The sequence below is a fragment of the Nipponia nippon genome, unplaced genomic scaffold, assembly GCF_047370975.1.
Source record: "Nipponia nippon isolate SJK-2023a ecotype South Korea unplaced genomic scaffold, ASM4737097v1 scaffold_16, whole genome shotgun sequence".
In the NCBI taxonomy this organism is placed as follows: domain Eukaryota; kingdom Metazoa; phylum Chordata; class Aves; order Pelecaniformes; family Threskiornithidae; genus Nipponia; species Nipponia nippon.
Window position 1 is genome coordinate 2,383,481 of NW_028262332.1, and position 15,469 is coordinate 2,398,949.

General features: G+C 46.4%; 1 protein-coding gene across 6 annotated transcripts in view; it reads left to right on the plus strand.

Moving 5' to 3' along the window:
* EHMT1 (euchromatic histone lysine methyltransferase 1) overlaps positions 1–15,469 on the plus strand; it is a 121,575-nt gene that overhangs the window by 27,240 nt on the left and 78,866 nt on the right. The window lies entirely within an intron of this gene.

A 15,469-nucleotide genomic window follows, 5' to 3' on the forward strand; every position in this document is an offset into this window, starting at 1 on the left:
AATTGAAGCCCTACAATTATCCGGCATTAGTGGGGAGCGTTGTCCTTGGCCTTCGTTGGCTTTGTTGGCTGGGAAGGTGGCTTTGCTGCATTTCAGTGCCTGGAGCTGGGCGAGGACTTACTGGGGACAAGAGAGATGGGGACAAGATTTTCCCTGCAAGAGCTTTTCACTGACACCTACCTGGCTCTTGGTTATTTTTAACTTTGGCTGGCTGAAAAAAAAAGTTACCTGATTAATTTGGGAAAATGCTGGAATGCTTCCTTAAAAGGCTCAAAAGCGATGTAACAGGCAGTGATGAATCTCAGAGCTAAATTAGAGCTTTTGTGGGTGCGTTGGTTGAGGAAGGGAGTTTCATATTTTATCAGTTAACACATTTATTTTTTATGCCAGGCTACACGTTCAGGGCTCCTGACTTGCCGGGCACACTGGCAAAGCCAGTGTGGAAGCAGTGGCACACCTCCAGATCTAGACCAGCGTCAGGGGAGCGGTGAATCCGCCCTCCACTTTGCTTTCCAGTTTTATTCCAACAAGCTTTGAGAAATACGTAAAAACTTGGAACTGGGGATGGCCGTGCTTCCAATGGGGGATTACGCTGAGGGCGGACGAAGAGAAAAAGTACGATGTGTTTAAAAACAAGCGTCTTGCGTAACGAAAAAGGGCTTGTTGCCCAGTCATTCAGGTCCCCGTAGCATTGCACATCCAGGTGTGGGCTCCCGGGCGCAGGGACAGCGGAGGTGGAGCTCATCTCCACTGTATTCAGGGACAAGGTGCTGGCACCAGACCTGGATGTGGCCCTGGCTCTTTCCTCATCTCGCAGCATGACGGGAGGCGTTGGGGACAGTTTCAGTCCTGTGTTTCAACACAAGAAACCACGTGGCAATAAATTCCTCATATCTGTTGTATGTTTCCCTCTCCCTTCATGTGAAATTGCTCCGAAGGAGCAGCGTGTAATCCACCACAGAAGAGAGAAGGGTAGGAGTTAATTCATTTCCATGATCTTTCTGCAGCACTTAGTCCAGCTAATAGTAATTTGTCTTACTTGGCTGCTGCAGTAATCCCATAAGGGACCCATCGGGAGAAGGCTCGGCACAAAGGACCCATGGCCCCCGGGTGTTTCCGTTAGCTGAAGAGCACATGAGATCATCTGTTGCATTTACAGCCAGTTTTCTGCTGCCATCTCAAGCAGAAGAACGATGGAGATATCTTAATACCACCTAGTTCCAGGAGACTACCGTACCCAGGTGAGATAGCAGTCCATGGCCCAAATGTCCCTTAGCACAAGGGAGGGAGGGAGACTCTCTCCTGGTTAGAGTGAGCTTAGGAAACATAAAACCAGGTGTGTGAACATCCTCCTCAGGTCTCGCCTGCTATGCCGTGCATACAACCATCTTTTGTTCTCTGTTAAACATCATAAACCTGGCAGGGGAATTCGTTAACATGAGTCCCAGCATACTTTGATTTTGCCAAAGATTGATTTCGAATCACTCTCCCTACTCTTAATCAGAGAGATCTCTCTTTCCTCCCTGTTCAGAAGTCCCGGGGGGTGTAGGTGTAGACTGCGGCATGAAACTGCCCAGTGTTGTTCGTTCTGTAGCTGGTAGGGATTGCTATTTCTTGCTGTCGGTGCACTTGGCTCGTTGCGCATAGCATGGAAGAAGTTATCCCAGACAGAGAACGCTCAGGTGGCCACCTCCTGTCTGTTGAAAGCTGCCGTTGGTTTCAGTATTTTAGGCTCAGTCTCTTAAATCACAGATGGAGCTGTATTTCCAGCTGGTGCAAACCCATAGAGTTCACTGGAGTAGGTGAAAATACTCTAATTTACAGCAGTTATGGTCCTGATCCGTAGGCAGCGTAAGCTATGTATGTATGATTTGGAGGGGGAAGCCTGAATTTATCCGTCACGCAGAGTCTTCTGTAAAATAGCTCCATGCTTGCTGGCGTGGTTGCCTGAAGGGCTTTTGAAATGGCAGAGGTTGTGAAATGGTGGCAGGGAAAATCAGAGGACAGGAGCATGCGTGCCCCTTCCTACAGCACAGCAAAGGCTGGAAAAGTGGGTGTTAATGGCTATATTTTGCAAGGCACCTTCCTCATGCTCCAGGCATTTCGTGTGCTAGGCAGTGACCTACAGGCCTTTTTGAAATGAGAAGAGTTTTATAGATGGAGCCTTTTCTCCTGATCTTTTGATGGCTCTTTGCAGGAGTAACTGTGTTTGTTAGCTGGGGGCTGTTCCTAGTCCCGTGAGACAATACCGCTTTTGAAAATTAATAATTTTTTTTTAGTCGCCACCACTATACTGATAAATTTGTCCTTTTGTCTCCTGTTCCCCGAGGGAGTTTTCGCTCTTCCTGGATCTCATCCTGATCCCTGCTTGCGAAAACAAATCCCGGGTTGCTGATGAAATCAGTTGTCTGATGCACTGCGTCATCTATGATGGTGCAGGGAGGGAAGGAACCCGTGCCCTGCCAGAACAGCAGCGCATTAAACGTTTTGCTTTGGCTAAGGGCGTCCCATCTTCCTTTCTCTCTATCCCTGGTCTAGCTAAGTAAGAGAAGTTTATCATATTTGGGTCCTCAAGAGTATTTTTCTCTTGGTCTTGTGGTTAGGATTGATTATTGCACGGCATCAGCAGCCTTTCCTTCCTCTCCCCTCCCAGCACATCAGGTTATACGTTACATACGCACAGGAGGTGGATTGAAGGGGCTAATAGATCTCCGTTGTTATCGATGAGCCTGTAGAGGAACGTTTAGTGCTGGCAGTATCCCTGTATGTTCTGGTCTTTCATCCTCCGGAGCTCATGGACAAGAAAATGATGAGAAGCAGGCGATGGTGGGTGCTACCCTGCTTGTCCTCCTGCTGAGCAGCTCCCCCAAGAAACACCCTTGGAGTCCTGCCTTGTGGTGGGAACAACTGGTTTCGACTGTCCTGGCTGCAAAGTGGCCTGGGCTGACTGTTTTTCGGTTGGGCACCTTCGTGATGAGCTGGCATTCCCGAGATGGCAGCTCCAAAGGCATCGCTAGGTCCCGTGTGTGAGCTTCAGGTGGAAGAGGAATTCACGATGACCGTGTGTCCAGTAGGCTGCATCTGTGTAAAAAAACACAGCTTTTTCTCTTGTTTTTGTAAAATCGGTAGTATTGTTTGCTTTGAATGTTTTATTTTGCTTTTTCTTGGCCGTGGTTTTCTTTGTCTCTGTGCACCTATAATGTCACAGCGCTGAGCACAAGTGTTAATTATAAAATTAGAGCCATCTGTGAGGGCTGGGGGTGGGGAGGAAGGGGAGGCGTCGCTTCCAAAAACCGGGTTAAAAATCAAACTGCTGGATTTGGAGTGACACTTCAGTGGGAGCTGCTTGTCTCTGTTTACTTTTCCTTGGGATTTGGAAACTCGCGCAGGCCGCGGAGCCTGCAGGAGCAGAGGGACACGGCAGTCTGCACGGCGTTTGATGAGCCTGTTGGGGTCGGGCTGGGCTCCGTCTGGAGCGCTCATTGCTCAGCACTGCGCAGTTGTTGTTTTCCCCCCAGAGCTATTGTCTGAAGAGACACTGATAGACGTTTGCTATTGATTCTTTGTCTGGAGACAGAACTGGAGTAATATATATATATATTTATGTGAGTATATGTGTGTATATATATATTTTTATACATCAGATTGACTGAACAAACTTCCCTCTTTCTGAGTCGCTGCTGCATTTTGAGGCAGGTGGAAGAGTTGCCATGGCTGAGCTGATGCTTATTGGGCCTTTTTGAGGTTTGCAGGGCTCAGAAAAAAATGAGGAATGGATGAGTTAGATTTGGGGGAACAACCACCACAACAACAAAAATCCCCAAACAAAAAAAAAATAATCTTTTATCACGTTTCAAATCTTCCTTCCCCCCCCCGCTTCCAAATGTGCTTTTTAAAGAGTTACGAATGGTTGTTGGCATAGAAACTACAGAATCTGAGTGAAGCATGCAAATGTAAAAGGAGCCATTCTGCCTGAGCAACATGGACCGAGCCTCTGCAAAGCTGGCTAAAATCTTTTGCGAGGCAAGGAAAATTGTCCAGATGTTGCTCAAATTATAATGGCACTAAATATTTAGGTTTTTCAGTTTGCACTTAAATCCACAAAAGCTTGAAATGTAGGGAATGCAGATCCATTACCAGTGGGCTTTCTTTTCTTCTGAAAGAAATCGTAGTCCAAAAATATTGCTAAAATCTGTTTGGCTCCGAGTAGTGCCAAATCCTCATTAAAACATGTGGATATTTCTGTGGTTTAATCTGTTAGAAATGCATTCGGGATCCAGTTATGTTAAATTAAGCAACAATATTGGCCTGGATGTTGTTTGAAATATTAAATGTGGCAGTCGGAACACCAAGCAAAATGTTTGCACATTTTAATCGCTCCACGAGTAATTTTTTTTTTATTTTATTCCAAGGAATGATCGAGAGAGCTTAAAAACTGTCCCCGCTCTCCTCGATTCGCCTCCTTCCCCCCGCCAGGCTCCGGGAGCAGCGCAGCATCCCGGCTCCTCGCTTCCCCTTCCAGCGCGGGGCCACGACGGGATGGAGCCGTGGCGTGCCGGGAGGATGCTGCTCCCTGTGAGCATGCTCCTCGCCACCTCCCGTGGTGCGGAGCGCGTGGACGCGCCGGTGTAGGCCTCCGAAATCCTTGACGGGGAATCTAAAAAGCCAGCACGGCCAAAGAGAGGTATGCATCACGCCAGGCTTTCCTTAAGAGGTTTTTACTGCCGATTCTTCACTCTGTTGGGGTTTCCTAAAGATTGCCTCGCACAAAATGCCTCTAAACTTTAAGTGGCTCGGCGGCACGTAGCAGCGGGTTGTCTCCGGGCTGGGTTATCCCCGGCGCCGGAGGCTCCGGCAGCATGGAGCCTCTGCGCTTGCCAGCTGTGCTCTGCAAAGGGTGCTGCTGCTGGGAGGGCTCCCTCTGCGCCCCTCCCTCCCCAGCAGGTACGGCCATGGATTGCAAAAGCGCTTCGTCTTGCCAAGTATTTATTTATTATTATTTTTTTTTTTTAATTCCCCAATTGTTAATTGCCTTGTGGTAAGGCAGGCCCCCCCCCCCTTTTTTTTTTTTTCTGCTTTAAATGAAGCTGTGCCGAGGAAGGGCTTCGCTGTTGCGAACGTCGGAGCGGATGGCAAAGGGAGCCATGAAACGCGGCTCGCAGTCTACAGCGCCTTGGGACACATTCATAATGTCTAGGATGTAGAAAATATCTCTGCTGGGTGGGTTTTTAATGGGGTGTGGGGGACTGTTTGTTTTTAAATTTGACACATTGCAAAAGTAATTCTGTATTGGTGCCTTGTTCATTGTTTAAGGTTAAAAATGAGGGCAGTCCGGTATATTAACATTTTTTTCCTACAGCCTTTTGTTTTGGGGCCTTTTTAATTGCGTGGCAGCTTGTGTTGTATTAAAATGAGCACCTAGGTGGAAAGTGGTACAAAGTAGGATCGTGTTGCCAGTACCTGCGTGTGACTTGATAGCATTCACGCCTCTTTGTTGTCAGACATAAAAAGGGCAGTGTAGAAGGTTGGTAGGCTCAAAATTGAACCACGCTTTACTTTTTCTTTTTTTCTTTTCCTCTTTAGTATAAAGTGCATACTTTTCTGTGGGATAGTTTGGTTTTTTTTTAAAAAAAAAAAACACCAAACCCTGAAGCTTCAGTGCAATTTCCTTTATTATTCTAATTTAACGAATAATTATATGATGATAAATGGGGATTGTAAATGATTCATGATGGAGGAATGCAAGTGAAAATATAAGGCATAATGGAATGGAGGTCACCACTGCAAATGTCCTCTGCAAAAGCAAAGGGGCATTCTGGGGAGGGGAGGCAGAGGTCCAGAGTCAGAAGAGAAATCGGCATCAGCCCTTCTTCTGGCTCGTTTTTGTGGCTGTGAAATGCATCATGTGCAGGGTCCAAGCCCCAACAAGGTCCCTGGGAGGAGGTCTGATGGCTCCATCATTGCTTGCTCATCCCGTTGTCCCTCCCTTGGCTTTGTCAGCTTTGCTGTAGGGACCCCATAGCACAAGTTAACTTCAAGCAGGTGCTTCCTTTATTTAAGCAGGTTTTTTAATGCTTAAAATGTGCTGCTCACTTGGCCCAAAGTGCCTTGAAGCTTGCAGAATCAAGGCTATGAGAGGCGGGAGAGGCTCAGAGGCACGCTCGTCCCCCGATTTCCGTGTTAGCTGTGCAGGCCTGGTCGAGACCCCCGTCCCCAGGGTGCCAGTGCCAGCTGCCTCGCATAGACCTTCTTCACCTACGGGGTCCTCACTTTTCCAGGGTAAGCGTGAACTTTGGGAGGTTTGATTAAGCAGTAAAGCCTGGGTTACCTGCAGTTATGAGTGTTGTATGAGAAGGGGGGATCTGATACTGCCTGAGCCTTTGGCTAAAAACTGTGGCAGGATGGGCAGCCGGGGCTCCCAGCGGGCTGCGGTGTGCGAGGGGAGGCTTCAGTCCCATGCCTGGTTTCACCCACCAATTTTATTTGCGAAGGGATGTTTCTCTTCGTTGTTGGACTGGGTTCATATTTTTGCTGCGTTAATACTCGCCTAACAGTTCACCTTACCAGTGGGATTGGGGCAGCTGTTTAAAACCTGACTTTTCAGACAGGATCTGATACGCATGTCATAGAGCAGCATCGTTAGCCGGGCTGGACAAGGTAGGCCAAGCTCGTAGAAAAATCTTAAATAAAGGACGGAGAAGCAAGAAAACTCTTCCTTGTATTTCCACATACGTGGATGTGTGCACATGTGTGTTCAGTTATACACAATATCACTTCTCATTGGTCGGGCATTAATGGGGAACAGTATTTAGATTTATCCTTAGATTATATGAGGATACCAGAGACTATTCCTGCGGCAGCAGTACCTTCCTATCTGTTGGGTCAGTGGAGTGTGTATGTATCTTTGGAGTGAATTTGGGAGGTTTTGAAACTAGAGCAGGGATCTTGACAGGGGTTTTTGGGTTTTGGTTGTTTCCATGTGTTTGCTCACTGTCTGAGTCTGCGGAATGAAGTAGTTGAGCCTCGATGCTGCCTGCACCTCGAGGTGGGCAGCAGCAGCAGGATCTTTGTTTTAAAACCTGACCCAAGAGGATAGTAAGAAAGGATTAGGAAGACAGAAGTGGGATGGAGAGAATAAATTAGAAACAGAGGAGAAAGAAAACACAGGAATTAAAAATAAGGGAAGAGAGTTCAAAACAGAAGAGAAAAAATTGGCATTGGACAATGAAGCTTTGAAACATGAGTTTGGGCATCTGTGCGTGTGAACAACTGCAAACGGAAAAAACTCTGCTCCCAAAGCAAGGTTAAAGGAAAGGCACCTGGATACCTAGGCAGGGAGATGGGCAACAGGTGAAGATGGCAAACACCACGAGGGACTGGGAGGCAAGTGCTGATCGTTGTCTCTGCAGCAGGCTGCAGAATATTTGCTTTAATTGTCCTTTATGCCAGTGACTAAAAAGTGATACCAAGAAGTCCCCCGAGCCCTGAATATGGATGGAGTGATGAACGGGAAGGACTGCCCCTTCCCTTCTCCACAGGGAGCATCTCCAGTTCCCATTGCTTAGGAGAGGCTGGAGAAGGCAGTGCTCTACCAGGCTGAGAAACCTGATTTTGAAGGTCTCCCACCAAACCTGTGAATGGTTGAAGGGAGAAGAAATCGAGCACAACTGTACCTGGCTAATGAATGAAGAAATCGTGTAAGTCACGTTTCCCACATCGGTCTTAGAGTTGTGTCACGGCCTTGCACTGTCCGCAATGCCGAAAGCGCCGTGTTTGCATCAGGACAGGCGATGGTTTCAGCACTGCAGCCCAGTGCAGACAAAGCATAGGATTTTTTTGACCTGTATAGCTAGTTTTAAGTTAATTTGCAGTTTTGTCCTATGTTTACTTACTAGCAGAGGCAAGGTAATATAATTTTAACCTTTGTGTAACCTGTCTTCAAGTAGACCTTTGAACATAGACGTGCATTGGCTTTCGCAGTGACGATAGATCCTCCGTTTAGTTATCAATGACATGGAGAGAAAGAAATGAATTGTGTCACTGATAGACATTGCAAGTCTGAAAGGCGTGAGCTCGGTGGAGTTTGCTTCTTACTGAGAAGTTTGGCTTTCACCTCTAGAAGTACGTTATATGTACCTGACAAAATATTTGGTGAATTTTTATGATGAGATGCAGGCTGAGTTGACCTTGATTCTGTAAGGAGCTTGTTGTAATGCAGCTGTGCAAATCAACACAGCTGGATCCATTGGGATATAGCTCTTTAAAACAAAATGATGGCAGCAACCTTCCTTCTTCTCAAGCAGATTGACAGACTCCTGGAGGTGAAGTTAACTGACGAGTGCAAGGCAGTGTTACAGGGATTAGAAATGAAGTATAAGAACCTGGTAAAAATAAATGGGTAAGAACCCTTCAAATTACTGGACTCAGTTACTTTATATACACCTTGGTGTCCCTCCTCCGTCACTCAGATCTCAACAGAAGGTCCCATTTACTGTAAACATCCCTCCCTGCAGTTAGTCTTGCTCTATAAACACGTGAGACGGGCGTTTATTTAGAGACTGGTACGTATAAACTACGCTGTTGCAGGAAAATTTGTATGTACTTGTGTTACTTATGAACCACGTTTCACTTCTTTTTTTGTTTGCTTGTGCGTTGCAATGGATGCAGCCTCTTCTTGAGTTTTTATAGTTTAAAGTAAAACTTTGATTTATGACATCCGTTCAGTCTGCTTGGGAATGGGGCATATTTAGATTAGTAGTGGGATATGCAGGGCTTTACAGGAACTTCTTCAGTGCTTTTTTATTCAGCATGGAGAGGAAGAACAGTGTTAAATGCAGTTTGCATTGACAGGCATCTTGGGTTGCTTTACAACTGATCCTTTACTCTGTTCCTTCTAAAGAAGGATTTAGAGAAAAAACAGTGGTGCTCCAGGCACGTCACAGCATATTGACCTGTGAATATCCACCCTTGCAGGTTTTCATGCCAACTTCTAAGGCATGTCAGGAAAGGGGAATATAAAAAAATATTACTGTGATGCTGGTGGTACCCAAGGGATGCTCCCATTATAACCGTCGGGGCTAATGTCCTCGTTACCATGATCTGAGTGGGCCCTTCCCTCCCCCTTTCTTAAAGGGGGAAAAAGCCACTGAGCAATTCTCCTGCTAGGATGAGAATACAGTCTACCCACAGTCAAGGCTTAAAAGCATTTGTGTTTGTAGCAGGTATCTGCTGATACCTTACACCTGATCTGGCAAGGAGAAGACAGGCCAGCTGTCCCCAGGGCAGGTTGCGGGGACGGTGCTCCAGGCTGGCCGGGGAGCTCCCTCTCTTGCAGGCTCGGGGCCTTGCTTGAGGTCTGTACTGCTGGGGCTGTAACTGCATCGTGGGCAGAAGAACGGTGCAGGGTACGTATCCATGCAAAAGACTGCAAAGGATTTTACTTCCTCTCAGGGTTTTTTGCTTTGAACCAATACATCGCTAAGCCTAAACGAGGCCATATTTATTTTGAAGCAGTCCCATGCGTTTCAGTGGGGACTGGTTTGGAGGACGGGAGCTGGGAGCAAGCCCCGTACCTGCAGCTCCCAGGTGCTTTGCCAGTCCAGAGCCGCAGCTCCCCCGTCGATGTCGGTCTGTCGCGAGAGCTGAACGCCCCGAGGAGGCAATACAAAAGCGAAGTGATGTTTGCCAGGCGATGCAGCAGCGCTTCGCTTGACTCTCACCCGTCTGGGGAAGGATCATCCCGCAGACGGTGCGAGGCGGAACGAACGTGCCATGGTAACGCTCTGCAACACCCTCCCTCTGCCGAGGCTGTCTGGCTGTATATTGTCAGCTGCTGACTAGCGGGGAATCCTGGAAATCTTTCTTGGAGGGCCATATTCTGCCCAGCTGGCTGTTTTTTCTTGGCTTGTGCGTGAAAACAATGCCGAAATTCAGTTCCCCAAGTGCAGCAGGAGTCATTAATCAAAGGCACACGGGAACGAGCTGTCTTGGTTCTGGGTTTTGAAGTCAGTGACAGGGATGATCCAGCTGCTAATAAGTTTCATGTGAAACTCCAGAGCTTTCAGCTACCAAGCAAATGCCTTACAAAACTGCTCAAGGAAGGGAAGCTGACTTCGGCAGTCCTTGAGCTGCTTTAATTGAAGCCCGAGCGTGATCAAGCGGCTGCTGAAGGCTGGCATTTGGCTTCCTGTCGCAGAAGAAAAATACTCAGCATTTTTTTTTTCCCTATTGCCTGTGCACTTTTATTTTATTTTATTTTTGGTAGAATTACTGAACCAGAACCAACCATTCTCCTTGCCTTTTCTCTGGGGTAAGGCTGCATGAGAGCAGAGGAGAAGCTTCCAAAGGTCCGTGATGCTTTGATGCACATTTGAATTCAGGAGATCAGTACCGGGAGGGAGAGTCTGGGGCTCTGTACAGAGCACTGGAAGGGTGAAGCCCTTTCCTGTTACTTGTATAATAAAAATAGTGCAAATGGTCTTTTTTCAGTGTGCAAAACTTCTCCCCCGTAGACTCCTGCCTTCCCTTGCTTTGCCTCCAGAACAGATTTTGGTTGCTGTGGCTGAGAGCAGGCAAACGAGGAGAGGGGCTGCGGCGCTCAACTGCAGACGTTCCGCAACCTTCGTCTTTCTCCCGTTCTCTGGGCCACCTCTCGGAGAGCTGGGTACATTATTGCAGCATTTTGTGTTTGTTTGTTTTGTTTTTTTTTCCTAGTGTTTTGCTGTATTTTGAGTTCTTCAGTTCAAAAAAAAACCCCCAAATTAATTAATTGTTACCAAAATCAAGCTCTATGCCTCCTTGTGAGACAAGTAAGTGGGTATTACACACAGGCGGGAGGAAAGGTGGGAGAATTTGAGGGAAGTAATTTTTTGAAATAGTAGTTTAATTTTTGATGTGAAACCAGTGCTTAATTTCCAAGTGTCCTGAGCATTTGCATCTTGCTGTAGTGTCTCTACATCTCTAGGCGATGGCAGGCTCTTATCAGGTTTGAAAAACTGTCTGAGCTGGCCACCCAAAATCGGTGCATGACTCTTGGTTTGAAATTCGTTTTGGTTGGTTGGTTGGTTGGTTTTTTTCTACAGAGCTTTCATGTGGCAAACCATCAGAATGAGCTCGTCAGTCTTAGATTCGAGCTCTAAGTATCATCCTCGCATTTGTCCTCCGTAATGCAGCAAGTCTTTAGCACTGTAGCTCTGGGAACCCAAGCAAATAAGATGGTTTAATGATTTGGGCATTAAAATAAAATCCCTGACTATCCTCCCAAATTTAAATCTGTGTTCAGAAATTTCCAGAAGTACGTGGGGCTCGCGGCATCCATCGGCTCTTTGTTCCTCTGATACCTGCAAGCAGCACGCTGCGGTGGCTGCCGGGCTGGAGGGGGAAGAGAAAGGGAAGGGAAGCAATAATTAAATTTGTTAGTAAGTGGTGTAATCTCTCTCTATTTCCACATTTGCTCTTGTTTCGATTCAATATTTTCACCTAAGCGTTTGCCAGGTGTTTAATGTATCTGCATTAAAAAACCGTAACTGAGCTCATTGCCCTTGCCCCAGGGGCTTTGACTTGCAGCCCAGTTACCCAGCAAAATATTTTTAAGTGACTTCTCTGAATTTATTGCTCCTGTTCAGTTCAGATGTGACTGAGTTCGTGTAGGAGTCTGGACTGTGGCCTGGTGTCACAGATTCCCCCACATGGCATCCGCCTGCGTTCAGACTTGGCAATGGGCATAAAAAGCTCCTTTGCGATTGCAAGTTTGCTGTTTTGGATAAATATTTCCCCTCCCCTCCCCAAACATGTCAGTTACAGGGAATATTACAGGGAGACAAAATACTGGTATGTTTGTTATTTACCTTTAGGTGTTTGGGGTTTTTTTGTTCTTTTTAAATAACAGAGGATGAGATTTTTTTCAAGGGAGCTTAAAGCGCTCAAACCGCACTGAGATTCGAAGCGGAGCCATCCCAAATGGGCTGCCCCAACGCTTTCTTTGCTGCCCCGACTTGGCCACCCGAGGTGACTCAGTAAGTCAGCGGTGAGCACGACTTCACATCCAGGTCTCCCGTATCATGTTCCTCTGCTCCATAGATTTGTAGAGGACCACGCCAGAAATTTTTGGCAGTTAATTCTCCAAGCCTCGATTTTTTTTTTTTTTTTTTTTTCCCTGTCTGTAAAATGCAGACATTAATATGGCCTACTATTCCCATCTCTTATTATAAATCGCTTTATAAAAAGTCCTAAGTATTTTTATTGTTGCAATACATTTAAGCAAATCACAATGTATCCATCTGGTTCTTTTTTACATGGTGGCGTTTAGATGCTTTTTTTCAGTATATGCTCTGCTTTGGATCAGGAAGAACTAGCTTGCTTTCCCTGCTCTTCCCCCAGAATTCCTGGCAGCTAGAACAGTCTCCAAAGTCCTGAGGACCATGGCATTGGTCGGAATAAAACTAAGTCATTACAATACTTGGTAAAGGCTGCACACTGTTGCAGAGTGTAGGCTGGGGCATGTGCTTCCAGGATTACTTGATTGCAGCAGGAATGGAAACCTGCATTAGTCCTGTTGAATGCTCTTCAGCCGCATTTGAAAAGTCAGTGTACTGAAAAGACATTAATTTTTCAAGCTCTAGGGTGAGACCCTCTGACAGTTCTGCTGGACGTTGGCAGGGTCTGGGGTTTTTGTGGTGCTTTTTGTTTGCAGTTTACCCTCCAGGTGAGTGCGTTGGTCCTGCTGTGAGCACGTTCACGAGGACAGCGAGGCGGCTCTGTCAGTAGAGCAACGTTGGTGAGCTTCTGAACCTCTTTGGAGCATCTGGTGCGTTGGAGTCCAAGGCCTGACTTTTGCAAGTGTGGAGCATCCAGGGTTCACATCAGCCTTAGTGCTGGACACTGATGGCTCTAGCGATGCCTCTGGCATTCTCCAGGGGCAGGGAATCGTGAGGCTTTGTCCTTTATGTGGAGGACGGAGGCTTTTCTTGCTCCTGTCAGCGTCTGTTGGTGCAGCTCCCTTGCCTTTTTCTAACGTGGTGATGCTAATAGGACCAAGAGAAGTTTCGGGCTCTGCTCCCTTGGATATGAAGGTTATCTTCTCAAGTAGAGATTGCAACTCGGCCTCAGCCCGAGCCTGTTGGGAAATGAACTCTGTGCTGAGTCAGCCTCTGGTAGGGCATGTTTAAGGAGCCATAATTTTATTTGCTGTTCTCATGTGCGTCCTTTTTACGCCATATCTGACAGGTTTTTGAAAGGTGCTGAGCTCTTATAATTCCTGACGAAGGCTCTGGAGGGTGGAGGTACTGACTGCCTTTGCAGATGAGGCTATGGATGACTCGGCTCTGACACTTTTTGCCCTCCCTCCTCTTTCTTGCCGCACAGAGAGGTTGTGTGTCATCGCCGTAGGATTTACTGCCTTCAGCGTGAGGACCTTTGATGTGAGCAGGCTCTGGAAGAGTTACGGCTGCATAGAAAGGCTGGCTTCCCACTTAAGCCCTAATGCATGCCCTCGATGGGAAAAAGTTGGGCTTAAAACTGGCAAAACATATCTAGAAGATGTTATCGCTTTCTTTTTTATTCAGCTTGTGTTGACTCTTCAGTCTGTGTTGAAAGCAGGTGTATTTTGAGCAGTGTTAGTGTATCTTTTGGAGCCATGTGGTAGGAGCAATACAGGATTTCCCTCTTAGATTGTTCCTCCACTGGAACCAGCGTACCTAGCCTAGGGTAAGCAAATGACTCTGGCTTTGCTTTTTTTTTCCCCTACCTGTCCCCAAGGAAACAATATAAATGCCATGCCTCGAGTGTGTATCTATTGAGGGAAAGAGGGATTTTTAAATAGTGATGAACTGTGGTTTTCCCTTAGTGCAACAAGCCAATTGTTCATTAGCGAAATATAGTAATAATTCTCTTACGAACCTTGTTGGTAAGTGAATCTGCTTTAATTCCTTTGTACGAACAAGAGCTGCAGGTATGTATGTCTTCGTTACATTAAAAAAAAAAAAAAAGGAAGAAAGCAATGCTTGCAAATTGGTCTTTGTTTCCAAGGAAACAAACTTGACATGCTTGAGCTGTGCTAGATGCAAACACTGCTAGATTCAGCAGACATGCCTCGGGATTATATGGTCTGAATATTATTTTTAAACTACCTCTAATTTAAAGGCAAGGGAGAGGACGAGAATAGAATTTGTCGGCAGGGTTTACCAAGCTGTGCTTAATGAAAGCGCTGTGCGGTATCTTAGAGTTGCCTAATGTGGTGTAGAGAGAATTGCATCCTGCGCTGAAAATGGAGGTCCCTGATGAGCGTCCCCGGAGAAGGGCCAGCCTGGGGCCGAACGGCGACCGCAGGGCGCCGGTCCCCGGGCTTCGGTGAAATCCTTCAGCAGAAATAGAGGTCTGAGGGGAGCTAAGCACGCGCTCCCTATGCCAAATTATTATGGTTTATCCTGGGTCACTTTACCACATATTTTGTGCTCTAAAAATATTGTAGTAAAGTGCAACTCGCCAGCGCTTGGCGTGAAAGGCGGCCTGGCGTTCAGCAGTCAAATGTGAATACTATCCCAAATAATTTGCTAAAAAGCTGTAGCTTGATGTTGAGGACTGGGCTGAATTTATCAGGGAAGAGATGAGAGAACAGCGTTATGAGTTGTTTGCGTAGTGGATCGGACATGAACGTGGACTGATTAAAGTCTTGCCTTTAACTTGGCTTATTGCGTTGTACAGAAAGTCTCTTAGTATTTTTGTGATTACCTTGGAATTTTGATTCAGGAAAAAAGCTGGGGTTTGGCATTCATCTGTCACCCTGATTTTTTCCTGAAATGCTGTGTTGATAAAATAACTTAATCTTTGTTTTTTAATCTTCCTTTGAGGAATCAAAACCTCAGCATTGAAGCAGATCCTGTACATACATGGCAGAAATATTAGCCGTGCACGGACGGGAAACGAGCATCGCTCGGCAGAGTGCACACACAATTAACGGATTTGAACATCCAGAGTTTTTTTTGGCTTGGGCCCAACACAAGGAATAGGGTATACATTAAAACTTTGTTGGGATTAAATAGCCAATTTTTGCCCTGGCCTGCAAAGCTTTACTTCTGCAACAGCTATCTTTTTGCTTTCTGGAGTGGTTCTGTGAGCTGGTAGGGATCTGTAGGGGATATGCAAAGGATATATAGGGAAATACAAGTTTTTAAGGAACAGCCAAATTCCACGCGCGGATCGCTCGCAGTGTGCAGGGCTGTGAAAATGCCTGCTGGCCTTCAGCGTTGTGTGTCTTTGCAGGTTTTGTTGTTTGGAAAACTGGAAAGGATAAAAAAAAAATCCTCTATTAATTCTTCTTTGAAACAGTCTTACTGCATTGAGAAGGCAAGGTAACGATGGAGTAATTTCAGGGCTGACTAGTGAAAAACAAACCTCTCTTAAAATTCAGGACCTTAGGAAAATAGCGCATGAGGTGTGTGGTACTGGAGTCTCTTTCCCCCTCTCTCTCATC